A 12,974-nucleotide genomic window follows, 5' to 3' on the forward strand; every position below is an offset into this window, starting at 1 on the left:
TAAATAAAATCTTTAAAAGAAAAACGAAATTTACTGCAATATTCATTTCCCTTTTTGCTAAAACAACAAAGATGCCATAAGACTAAAATGCTTAGTCTGAGAGGTTATACTGTTGCTCCTAGTATATAGGAAAGCTAAACAAACAAACAAACAAAAACTTTTTCAGACAATTAAGGTCACACATACAGTTGTTGACAAGCTCTTACTAGTAAAATGTTTCTGCCTTTCTCAGTACGATTGCCCAGCTACCATATACATGATTTGACTAATAACTAATAATACACAATACCTGCATTTTAACTAGAGGCAGTTTAGCAGAGTGGGTTATAGCGTGGCCTCCTGTAGCCAGGCTGCCTGAATTGAAATCGCAGCTCCACCACCTACTAGCTGGTAAGTCTCTTAACTTCTGCATAGTGTCCTCCTTTATAAAATAGTAAACCTACATGTGTAGTGAGAATTAAATAATATATATAAGACGGTGCCCAACACGTAGTTAGTGCGAGGTAACTGTAAGTTATTATTATCTCTTGCCTCATAGATTCCATGTGTCCTGTAGATATTCAATAGGCTCCTTCCTCTATCCCAGACACTGTACCAAGCACTGCACGAGGCACTGGAATATGTGTAGTATTTTCTAAACTAGCAGCAGGAGTTTCATTAGTGTAGGCAGTGCATTCTCAAGTACAAAAACTAAACAGTAAAGTGGAAGGAGGTGCAAGCCTCCTTCTATCTAATTAAATGCATAAATTAGATACTACACTGAGTATGTTTCAATGGGAGGTCACCCATAATCTGTTTGCAAAATTTGCAGTTAGACAGTGACCCACTCAGGTGGCTTTTGCAACATCTACATTAAATTTGCATCTGGCTTAAATTTCTGTATTAGATGATGCTTCTAATTTGTGTTTTGGGTTAAGGCCCAGCTCCCAATGTGTGGACAGAGAGCTACAAATGAGGAGGTCGTGTTATCAGAAGGCTGGGGGGTGGGGCGGGGAGAGGAGGGGACCAGAGTTTTGATGTGAGTGTCGTGTGCCAGTTCTCATATGTCTATAGCCCAGGCCAAAATCTGCCCTCAGTTATGCATGCACAGCTTTCATTGACGTCAGTAAGAACTGTGCTCATGTAACAGGAGGCAGAAATTTGGCTCTTTGATTTTAATAGAATTAAATGCCAAAAGTTTTGCTGATGCAGGTTGCAAATTTAAACCCCAAAGGGTCAAGAAAATGCAACTGAACATTGTTCTGTTGGCAATCTCATCTTTTGCACAGGCCATGTAATTAAGCAAGACCCGAATTTCTCAAGCCTGACTTGGAAGCCCCTGATACTATTATGCCTATGAGTTGTGTGTGGCCTCCAATTGCAGTAAGACCTTTAAGTATGATTCCAAGATTTTGTCTGTGGCTTCAGATAAAAGGCTAACACATAGCCCAAATTCATTGTCAGTTGCAGGATTTCATTCCCGGTCTGAGTTTTAACAATGCTGAAATCAGTTGGTGGTGCCGAACAGACTCCACTCCCCACCTTAGATGATTGGAGAATTATGTAATGAAATTTGGGGACTTAGCATTCTTAGAGTATTCAGTTTATGTTTCAGTTTAATTTGTGTTCAGACATATCCATAGCTTTGTCTTAATATTTGTGTGGTTTTTAAAATTTAATTTAATTTTATGCAGTGATGTTAACAATTGGATCTCCCAGACCTGAGCATCTGGTAGTAAGTTTCTGAGTGGCAAAACATAATTCAAGAGAAATATAAGGCCAGCCCAATGACTACCCCCCCTCAAAAAAAAAAAAAAAAAATCCCTTAACTAAGAGTGGAGATGTTTTTGGTTCCTTTAACCAAGTACTCAGAGTTCTGTTTCCTGCTTTGGGTCCAGAGAAGCAGACATTCTCTTGAATGGTTATTGAGAACTTAAATAGATGTATGCCTAAGTGTGTCTCCCATGCTGTGAGTTTCCTTGTGGATGACATGACCTAGCAAAGCCTTCTTGGCCACTTACCACTTCTCATTCTCCCCTTTTCAGGGGAGGAATACATTATATGAATGGTAAATCTGGGAACAATAACAGAATATACCTAAGCTCTTTGGGATCTTCCTGCCTGCAGAGAGCATATATTCTGTTCTGGTCCCAAACTACAGATTTTGCCCCTGAGAAGGGAGACTGCATTACCTGTAACTGAGGATGAAGTCTTATATTCAGGAGATTGATATTTATGAATCCATCATATATAAACCACATTCTCTAACACCTTCAGAAGCAACAGAACTGCCATCTTGACATTTTAATGAAGGGGCATTGGTGGACAAGTGCCAAGAAGTTACTAGCTAATGTCTGAAAATGGCCATTTAAAAACTAACAGACTAAGAGTATTACTTAGAAATAAAGAAGCAAACATGAAGGGGAAAAGAACAGTTTGAAAGTGGCTGCCCTTGAAAATCAGATTGGGAGAACTGACATGGGCTAGGGCAACAGGTCACTACCCTCACTCTCCTTCAACATTCAACTTCATTTTGACATTTGGTAAACAGTTCTTGATTCCACGCTTAATATATCATGGAACAATAACATATCAGAGTAGGAGAGACTCCAATAGATCTTCTCCTGTGTTTTGCAAATTGAGAGTCACAATTGGTTAGCATGTCATGAAATCAATTTGTTGGATTGTAACCAACATTTTGAAATTGGTGCAATGCAGTGAAATAAATGGACTAGATCAGAGAGCACTGGGATCTGGATCACAATATAAAATACATTTTTATTGTGGATTATAATAAAAAATGTTTGGAATCTATTCAGTTTTTCCAATTTCCTACTTAACCCTCAATGAGTTTCCTTAACTATAATACCCATTTCATAGACCAAGCCAAGCAGTTCTAAATGAGAGTATGCATATGAAAATGTTTGGAAACTATAAAGCTAAAACCACATTTAAGGTATTATTTTGATTATATCACCATCATTATCATCATGATCATCAACATCATCATCATTATTACTGTTATTATTATCAGTGGAGAGATGTCCAAGCTAGCTGACCTTTAATTTTGTACATCACTTCAACATGAAAGCAGCCATAGAACCAGCCCAACCTATACCCACACTCTTCTAAGAAGCTACCAATGCCATGTAGGGCATGGGCCAGAGCCCCAGATCAGTCGAGGTAGCACTGATCTGATAGCATATTTAGGCTGCATGGAAGGGTAATGGTTATGACAGACCTTGGAATTATACAGACTGGGATCCAAATTTAGCTCTGCCACTGATGAACTACACAACTTGAGATAAATCATTTAACTTCCCTGAGTTTTGGGATATCATCATTATCGTCAATGTCATCAAAACAATGACTTTTGTTTTATATTCTGGAAACACAGAGAAGAAATGTTCCTCACTCTCACTAGAGAAACTGCAGAGCCAATGAAGAGATATAGGTGCTGCCTGAGCTGAGAGAGAGCCGGGAAAGGAGGAGAAAGAGCAAATCTAAGCCAGCTCTGTAGCTACCTAAGCATGGCCTGTGCAAGGCGCCAGTGAGACCCACAGTGCGGAACTCTACCACCCATGCTGTGTAAGTACTACTGACTCTACTAGCTTTACACACATTTCTCGTTCTCAAGTCTATATCTTGCTATTTCTAATCTCATGCATTTGACCCACTAGCATTGTGACTTAGGATTCATGCTGCATGTTTAAGAGCATCCTGTGGGCATCCACCCACACACTTGTCCAGAATAGAAGAATCTGGGGTCTACTACATTTGACAAGTGTTACATGTAAGGGATGGAAGACTTTGGCTCATGTTCCAGTTCTGCCAATTTCTCATGTGACCTTTGCTAAGTCATTTCATCTCTCTGATCTTACTTTCCTGCTTCACTAAGATCAGATGAAACCAAGCAGAAAATCAAGACTCAAAGAACAGTGAATAAAAATTTGGGAATATTAATGATATTAATGGAAGCAAAATACATAACCACTGTGACATTTTTTATTTTAGAAATGTTTCTAAGGTTGTCTTGGTGGCTCAGTCAGTTAAGCATCTGCCTTCGGCTCAGGTCATGATCTCAGGGTCCTGGGATCCAGCCTGGAGTCAGGCTTCCTGCTTGGCAGGGAGTCTGCTTCTCCCTCTCCCTCTGCCCCTACCTACCCCTACTTGTGCTCTCACTCTCTCTCTCAAATAAATAAAATCTTGTTTAAAAAAAGAATTTTAAAGGTTTTATTTATTCATTTGACATAGAGAGAGAGAGCACAAGTAGACAGAGCACAGACAGAGGGAGAGGGAGAGAGAGAAGCAGCCTCCCCGCCAAGCAGAGAGCCCAACATGTGGCTCGATGTCGGGACCCTAAGATCATGACCTACAGCGAAGGCAAATGTTTAACCAAGTGAGCCACTCCACTCTGGCGCCCCAAAAAAAGAAATGCTTTTAAGTAAATAAAAAAAAATACTGTTCTTTTGTTATGTTGATCTTTACTATTTAAAAAGAAACCTTGATTCCCCCCCCCACAAATACACTTATCAATTCAAATAAATTCCTTTGACACTCATCACCTGTCACAATCTGGTTCTACCTACACTTTTTTTCATTTCTTTAAATTTTTTCTTGTTATGTTAATCACCATATATTACATCATTAGTTTGTGATGTAGTGTTCCATGATTCATTGTTTTGGTTCTACCTACATTTTTTACTTCATTTTCCATCATTCCCCCTACTCTCTTCATCCTATGCTGAAGCTACACTCAGCCTTGGCTCTTCCCAAACATGTCAGACGTATTCATAACTCCCTGTTTCTATTCATGCAAATGTCCTCTCTTCCCTAACTCCATGCTTGCATTCAAGCCCAGTGGAGTAGTCACCCTATCTGTGAAGGTAGCTCCCAACTCCTCCCCAAGCAAAACTAACCTTTTCTACTTGAGGATTTCCATAACACTTAATCCAAACAGATAGTGTAGGGCATACCAAAGGATATCCTCACAGTTCTATTTCCACCACCACCCCCACTAGACCATCAGCACCTTGGGGGCAGAGACTATTCACCCATGTTTGAGTATTTAGCCTTTCCATAGAGTCTGGCACTTACCTAGCATAGAGTAAATGTCTGATCAAAGAACAAAGTTATCTTAACTTTTCAAGATTCACAGCCTTTGATAAGGTTATGAAGGAGATTCTCATTCTTTCTCCTTCAGGCTACAAAGCCAGCAGGGGCTCAGCTCTTGTGAGTTAAAGGCAGAGCCAGCACTTGGGATCAGGCTGGGGAGACTAGCATATGGTCACCACTCATTTTGTAGTAAGTAAGATAGTCTCTAGTTTGGACTAAGAAACATGGTAACAACAACAAAAAATCCCTATTTTGGGTATGTTGGGAATCTTGGGGTTCAGGTAGACTATGGGACTCCTATTACAGCTGTAGAATGACCATAAGGTAGAAGAGTCAAGTGGTTTGGGTCCTTTGACCCTACCCATCCTCCATGAAAGTGCAGGGTCCTCACTAAGAAATACCGAACCATGATTGAGCCAGCTAATTCCTGATGCCTGTATTGTCTACTTGGAGCCCCAGTCACTTCAGACAAACATAAACCCCAAGCAATGTGCATGGACTAATGGAGTCTTTCTGCATCCCTGGGGGGAGAAGATGAACACACACATGAAATGTTTGGAAGAGAATGAACAGCAATATATAACCAGGGACCAAAGTATGCCAAACAGACAATAGGTCTCCTAGTTTATGATTCTACATCTGTATCACACAAACATAAACTGGTATGGTTTTACAGGCTAACAGAAAAGACAACCACTTTTGTGGTGGAGTTTCAACATAACAGGAAAATCCTTCCCACTCCCCCCAGCCCACTTCCCTATCCCAAAACACTTCCCTTATCAGGCTAACTGATAACTGAAGATTCAACACTAAAAGTCTACAATTCCTTTGAATTGTTGTTTCTTATTTTTATTAAATGCTCCTGGAAAGGATAATGTATTCACCATAGGGTAGCAGTTTGTCAAATCCTTTCAGATATAGAAGATGGACCAGACAGGTCCCAGGGCCTCAACAGAAGAAAGGCCTATCATTAATGGAAAAAAGGAACCAAAGAAAAAAGAAAGGACACCTAAAAAAAAAAAAAAAACAAAAAACTGCCTCTTTCCCAAACTTCCACAGATACTTACCCTAAAGTAATAGAGCCCAAGCAGCACATGTTCTGATGATGGGGACTCTCTTTTCCTGGAGTCTGGTCTAGCTAGAATAGAATGAGATCAGGAAAAAGGCATTCCTGTCTGAAATTGTTTCACAGTTCAAGTAAGCCAATTTGTCAAATTATTGAGTATCTACTATCTGCTAGGCACTTTGATATGATCTGGAGATAAATACAGCTGACTGAAAATCAGTCTTGGCTCTTAAGGAATTCATAGTTCAGTGGGGACACAGATATATAAGCTAATAAGTACCATATAGCGCCATAAGTGCTATGATCAATATAAAGTTCAAATTTCAGGGGGTCATCAATGGGCCTGAGCTCAAGCATTTCATTTGTTTGCATTTAAAAAAAAAAAAGATATCATAAGGAGACTCAGCATACCTAGACTACAAAGAAAATAAGCCTAGCATGATAGCATGAGCCTGGCCTTCTGTGGGGACAGTAGACACACAGGATTAGCAAGTCAGAGATCTCACCCCAAATCTGTAGGGGATGACATGGAACCCCAAAAGATGTACAACAACCATGGGTTTCGGGCATTTACCTACCAACTATGACATGTCACCAGCCTCTCCAAAGAGCCAAGAGGACCAATACTGGTAATGTCTCCAAGTATTTGTTTCTGGATGAGGGCTGCTGTTTATGAAGAATGCAGAAAGGATATTTGACTCAGGGCCCTGGAGACTGCAGCCCTTGGGAAGGGCTAATTAGAACCCCATATATTAGGGTGAGGAGGGTGCTAAAACCAGGATTGTTCAAACTCCAATCCCAACCACTGCTGGTCTTGAAATCAATTAACTTGGCCACAATATGCAACTGTTTAATGATATAGAACAGAACAAAATAGAAAATATCAGAGCTTATCACACACAGTAATGGTAAGTATTGTTTTGTAAAATTTATGTTTCAGTTACATTCATGAGAGTGGAGGTTTGTTTGTGTGTGTGCATGCATGGACACATACTGAGTCATCATATAAAATGTGGGTGGTGATCCATAGTTTGAGAAACACCACCCTAGACAGCATGAGGCCCAACCTCACGATCCAGATGAGGGTACTAAGATCCAGAGAAATGAAAATACTTGCCCAGTTTGACAGTTTGTTAGTGACAGTATGAAAACTAGAACCCATTATCCTGACTCCCACCTCAGTGCTTCCCCATACCCTATCACAATGTACACGGGGTCTTGATGGGGAGGGCAGGGGTGGTAGTAGGTAAGGGAAGGCCAAAAGGGAGGATAAGGATGGAAGAGCTCAACTTTTGGGTCTCCTTTTACCAACTAGACACAAGCTGCCCTGGGCTTCTTTCACACCATGTCTGAGCAACCATATTCCACCCACAAGAATAGAGATAATTGGTAGTATTTACCAAGTGCTTTCTATGGGCCTTGCACCATACTAGGTACCTTATATGTCAACCACAAATAGATAATTTTATCATCCCAATTATTCAGGTGATGAAACAACATCAGAGATTTGGGGTATTGGTCCAAGGCCATGCAGTATCTTGGTGGCAGAGCCAATACTCACACCCAAATCTAATTTCAAAGTCACTCCTTTAAACTCTCTACACCAAAACCCTGTTTCCAGATATATTTCAACCCTATTTCCCATATTTTAACCATTCTCCCCCTCTATATGCACTTCTAAGTTATTTTTATATATTATATAAACTTATACATGTATCTGTGTGTATATCTGTAGAAATATAAAATCTTCAACCCTCATTATACTCCACATTTTGATTCATATATTATAGAATAAGGTTAAAGCATCCCTAAGAAGGAATAGCCTATGACACAACCAACTCTACCATTCATTCTTATTTTAAAAAAAGAAAAGATGCCTATAAAAGTTTAGTTATTCTGGAGAATGAGAAAGACCTAAGCCTATTTTCTATCCACACAGGACATCTGGAGAAGGAACAGTATCATACAGAGAGGAAATAATAGAATAGTAACTTGAGGGTTTAATACCTTCAAAGACAGTTTTATCGGGGTGCCTGGGTGGCTCAGTCAGTTACGCATCTGACCCGTGATTTCAGCTCAGGTCATGATCTCAGGGTCATGAGATTGAGCCCCGTGTCAGGCTCTAAGCTGGACATGGAGTGTGCTTAAGGTTCTCTCTCTCCTGCTCCCTCTGCCCCACTGCCCCACACTCACTCTCCTTCTCTCAAAACAAAACAAAAAAAAGATACTTTTGCTGCTCACCCTTAAAACAGGGTGGAAAATCATCCTTCTCTCCATTTTTCCTGTTCTCCTGCCTAAAATCTCTGATAGGATTCCCACATCAACCCCATTGCTTGAGTTGGATTTAGACATGGCCTCTTAACACCAGCATTTCAGTTTGGAATCCAGAGCCTGGACACCATCATTGACCCAACTACTCTTCTTTTTAGCCCCTCCTGTCCCCCTTATTGTCTCCCTTGGGTTAGTTATGCACATATCTGACCCCTACTTGATTCTGAAATCCTTTTGAACAGGAACTACATTTTATTTATCTTTGGCTCCACTGGGTCCCAGCAAGGACCTTGAATATACTCACATTCAATAAATGTGCTTATTTGAGTTAAAACAAGGAACCAACCTGACTGGTGGTGTGTGGAATGGGCTGTGTTTATGCTGTGACTACTGACCTCAGCTCTGGCCACTCCTTGGTTTGCCCACCCCATTATGTCTCAGTGTGCTTTGTCCAAAACCAGGGTTACAGGGACTGTTAGAAGTAATGAACATCTAAAATAAGAATAAAAGCTTCCGGGTTATTTAGTTCCTCTAGGATTTCTCATAATTGGATTGGTAGTTATGGTTTAGAACTTTTGCTTTGGAAATTCACCAACTTGCTTTCCAATTAGATTCTGACTACCCGGCTACAGTAGCCAAGGTCCATGTGGACTCCAGCCGAGGACAGCAGCTGGGCATCACCTCTTCCAGGAGTGAAGACTCCTTAGCAACAAGGTAGTCTTGAGGGTAGATATGGAGATTTTGAAGCTGCTGGCTTTCTTAATGCTGTTGGAGTTAAGAGTATGTTTTCAAAGAGATACATGTTAGATTATGGCTATTAATCAAATGGCCTTGGCCAGAAAACCCAGACACTATTAACATTGAGGGCCATGTTTTTAGAATTGCTCATTGCTGATTCTCAATGATCCTCTACCTCTGTATTTTCTAAGGTATGTCTTTAAATGGTTGATAACAAATTATCTGGAGTGAGAGGTAGATTTTTTAAACTCTCCTCCTTAGGATCTGGGAAAGGTATTTTGGCTATTTCCTCCTGGCCTTTGATCTCACCCTTCTCTAGACTTGATTTCACCTTCTCTAGACTTGATTCCACTTCAAGTATTACTTCTTTCTTCAATCTATCCTCCTCACACTCCATATTAGCCCCTTTTCTTTTACCCATAAACATGATCAAGCTATCTGGAATCCCTTTCTTCAAAAGCCCTCAATGGCTCTCAAAGTACACTTTCCTTATCCTGACCTGCAAAGCCAACTACAATCTAGGCCCAATGTGTCTTTCCACTCTCCTCTCCCACTGCTGCTATCCCTACTCATAGAGATACCCAAAATGGACTGTTTACTCATTTCAAACCATACTCTGTGCTTTTCCACTTCTAGGCTTTGCTTGTGATGGTTCCTCCATTTGAAAGCTTTCCATTTGCTCTCTATCCAGGAGAATTAAGATATTACTCAAATCCCACCTTCTTCATGAAGTCTTTCCTGATTCCCTAATTCAATATGATCTAAGTTTCAAATCCCAATAACCCTTGATACAAGAACTTCTCCTGTGGTATATATATCCCATTCTACCCTGTACTGTGGATATGTCTGTACCTGTTTAAGTACTCCTACTAGATTGTACATTCAGCAAGGACTATTTGCTATTACATCTCAGTGACTTTCACACATATTACCAGAGTACACACCAGAGAAAAAACAGTGTGGTGTTTCCTCAAATATTTAAAAAAATATATTTCTTGAATCTATATCTACTATAAGCCAGGCATTAAGATTAAATTGAAGAGCAATCTATTTTTGCTTTTGTTTGTCTTGCCTCAGGAGACCTATCTAGAAAGAATTTGCTATGGCTGATGTCAAAGAGGTTACTGCCTTCTCCTTTAGGATTTTTATGGTTTCAGGTCTCACATTTAGATCTTTGAATCCATTTTAATTTATTTTTGTGTATGGTGTAAGAAAGTGGTCCAGTTTGAGGGTGCCTGGATGACTCAGTCAGTTAGGTGTCCAGCTGTTGGTTTCAGCTCAGGTCATGATCTCAGGGTCATGAGATCAAGGTCGGTGTCAGGCTCCATGCTTAGCAGGAAGTCTACTTGAGATTCTTTGCCTTTCCCTATCCCTCTGCCCCTTCCCCACTCACTCTCTTTCTCTCTCTCTCTAAAAGTAAGTAAGTAAATAAATAAAATCTTTTAACAAAAGAAGAAGAAAGTGGTCCAGTTTCATTCTTTTATATGTTGCCATCAGATTTCTCAATACCATTTGTTGAAGAGATTTTTTTCCCATTGGATATTCTTTCCTGCTTTGTCAAAGATTAATTGACCATATAGTTGTGGGTTCACTTCTAGGTTTTTTCTGTTCCATTGATCTATGTGTCTATTTTCCTGCCAGTACCAAACTGTTTCAATTACTACAGCTTTGTAATATAACTTGAAGTCTGGAATTGTGATAATTTCAGCTTTGCTTTGCCTTTCAAATTTGCTTTTGCTATTCAGGGTCTTTTGTGGTACCACACAAATTTTAGGATTGTTTGTTCTAGCTCTGTGAAAAATGCTGTTGGTATTCTGATTGCATTAAATGTGTAGTTCCTTTGGGTAGTATAGATATTTTAACAATATTTGTTCTTCCAATCCATGAGCATTGTCTTTCTATTTCTTTTTTTTAAGGATTTTATTTTATTTATTTATTTGGAAGAGAGAGAGAGAAGAGAGCGCAGGGGGAGGGGCAAAGGGAGAAGGAGAGAATCTCAAGCAGACTCTGCACTGAGCACAGAGCCCAATGCAGGGTTCAATCTCATGACCTGAGCCAAAATCAAAAGTTGGTTGCTTAACCAACTGAGCCACCCAAGCACCCTTGTCTTTCTATTTCTTTGTGTCATCTTCAAATTTCTTTCATCAGTGTTTTATAGTTTTCAGAGTACAGGTCTTTCACCTCTTTGATTAGGTTTATTCCTAGTTATCTTATTGACAAAATAAAAAGTATCTGCACAGCAAAGGAAACAATCAACAAAACTAAAAGGCAACCTACAGAATGGGAGAAGATATTCGCCAATGACATATCTGATAAAGGGTTACTATCCAAATCTATAAAGAACTTAGAGAACTCAAGACCCAAAAAATGAATAATCCAATTAAAAAATAGGAAGAAGATATGAATAGACATTTTTTTTCCAAAGAAGACAGATGGCCAACAGACACATGAAAAGACGGTCAACATCAATGATCATCAGGGAAATACAAATCAAAACTATAATAAAATATCACCTCACATCTGTCAGAATAGCTAAAACTAACAACACAGGAAACAACAGGTGTTAGTGAGGATGCAGAGAAAGGGGAACCCTCTTACAGTATTGGTGGGAATGCAAACTGGTGCAGCCACTCTGAAAAACAGTATGGTGTTTCCTCAAAAAGTTAAAAATAGAACTAACCTACAATCCAGCAATTACACTACAAGGTATTTACCCAAAGGATACAAAAATACTGATTCGAAGGGACACATGCGCTCTAATGTTTATAGAGCATTGTCAACAATAGCCAAATTATGGAAACAGCCCCAGTGTACATCAACTGATAAATGGATAAGGAAGATGTGGTATATATATGTACAATGTAATATTACTCAGCCATTCAAAAAACGAAATCTTGCTATTTGCAATGGCATGGATGGAGCTAGAGAGGATTATGCTGAGTGAACTAAGCCAGAGAAAGAGAAATACTGTATGGTTTCACTCATATGTGGAATTTAAGAAACAAATGTGCAGTGAGAATCCACCGCCATGGCCGAGGAAGGCATTGCTGCTGGAGGTGTAATGGATGTTAATACTGCTTTACAAGAGGTGCTGAAGACCGCCCTCATCCACGATGGCCTAGCACGTGGAATTCACGAAGCTGCCAAAGCCTTAGACAAGCGCCAGGCCCATCTTTGTGTGCTTGCATCCAACTGTGATGAACCTATCTATGTCAAGTTGGTGGAGGCCCTTTGTGCTGAACACCAAATCAACCTAATCAAGGTTGATGACAACAAGAAACTAGGGGAATGGGTAGGACTCTGTAAAATTGACAGAGAGGGAAAACCCCGTAAAGTGGTTGGTTGCAGTTTTGTGGTAGTTAAGGACTATGGCAAAGAGTCTCAGGTGAAGGATGTCATCGAGGAATACTTCAAGTGCAAGAAATGAACAAATAAACTTGCTTCTTAGTTCTTGTTCCAAAAAAAAAAAATAGAGAGAGAGAAAGGCAAACCAAGAAACAGATTCCTTTTTTTTTTTTTTTGAGAGAGAGAGAGAGAAAGAAAGAGCGTTTGCACACACACAGGCATTAGCGAGGGGAGGGGCAGAGGGGGAGAGGAAGAGAATCTCAAGCCGACTCTGTGCTTAGCACAGAGCCCAAAGCAGGGCTCATTCTCACCACCCTGAGATCATGACCTGAGCTGAAACCAAGAGTCAGAGGCTTAACCAACTGAGCCACCCAGGTGCCCTGAAACAGATTCTTAACTATAGAAAACAAACTGATGGTACCAGAGCGGAGGCGGGTAGGGAGATGGGTGAGATAGGTGA

At 40.1% G+C, this 12,974-nt stretch overlaps 1 pseudogene; it reads left to right on the top strand.

Moving 5' to 3' along the window:
- The first annotated feature begins 12,192 nt into the window (after positions 1-12,192).
- Positions 12,193-12,602, top strand: LOC114224005 (small ribosomal subunit protein eS12 pseudogene; annotated as a pseudogene).
- Positions 12,603-12,974: the final 372 nt, after the last annotated feature.

This window comes from Eumetopias jubatus, unplaced genomic scaffold (genome assembly GCF_037043125.1).
Source record: "Eumetopias jubatus isolate StellerSeaLion01/CBP00866 unplaced genomic scaffold, mEumJub1_p1.0 scaffold_12, whole genome shotgun sequence".
Lineage (NCBI taxonomy): Eukaryota > Metazoa > Chordata > Mammalia > Carnivora > Otariidae > Eumetopias > Eumetopias jubatus.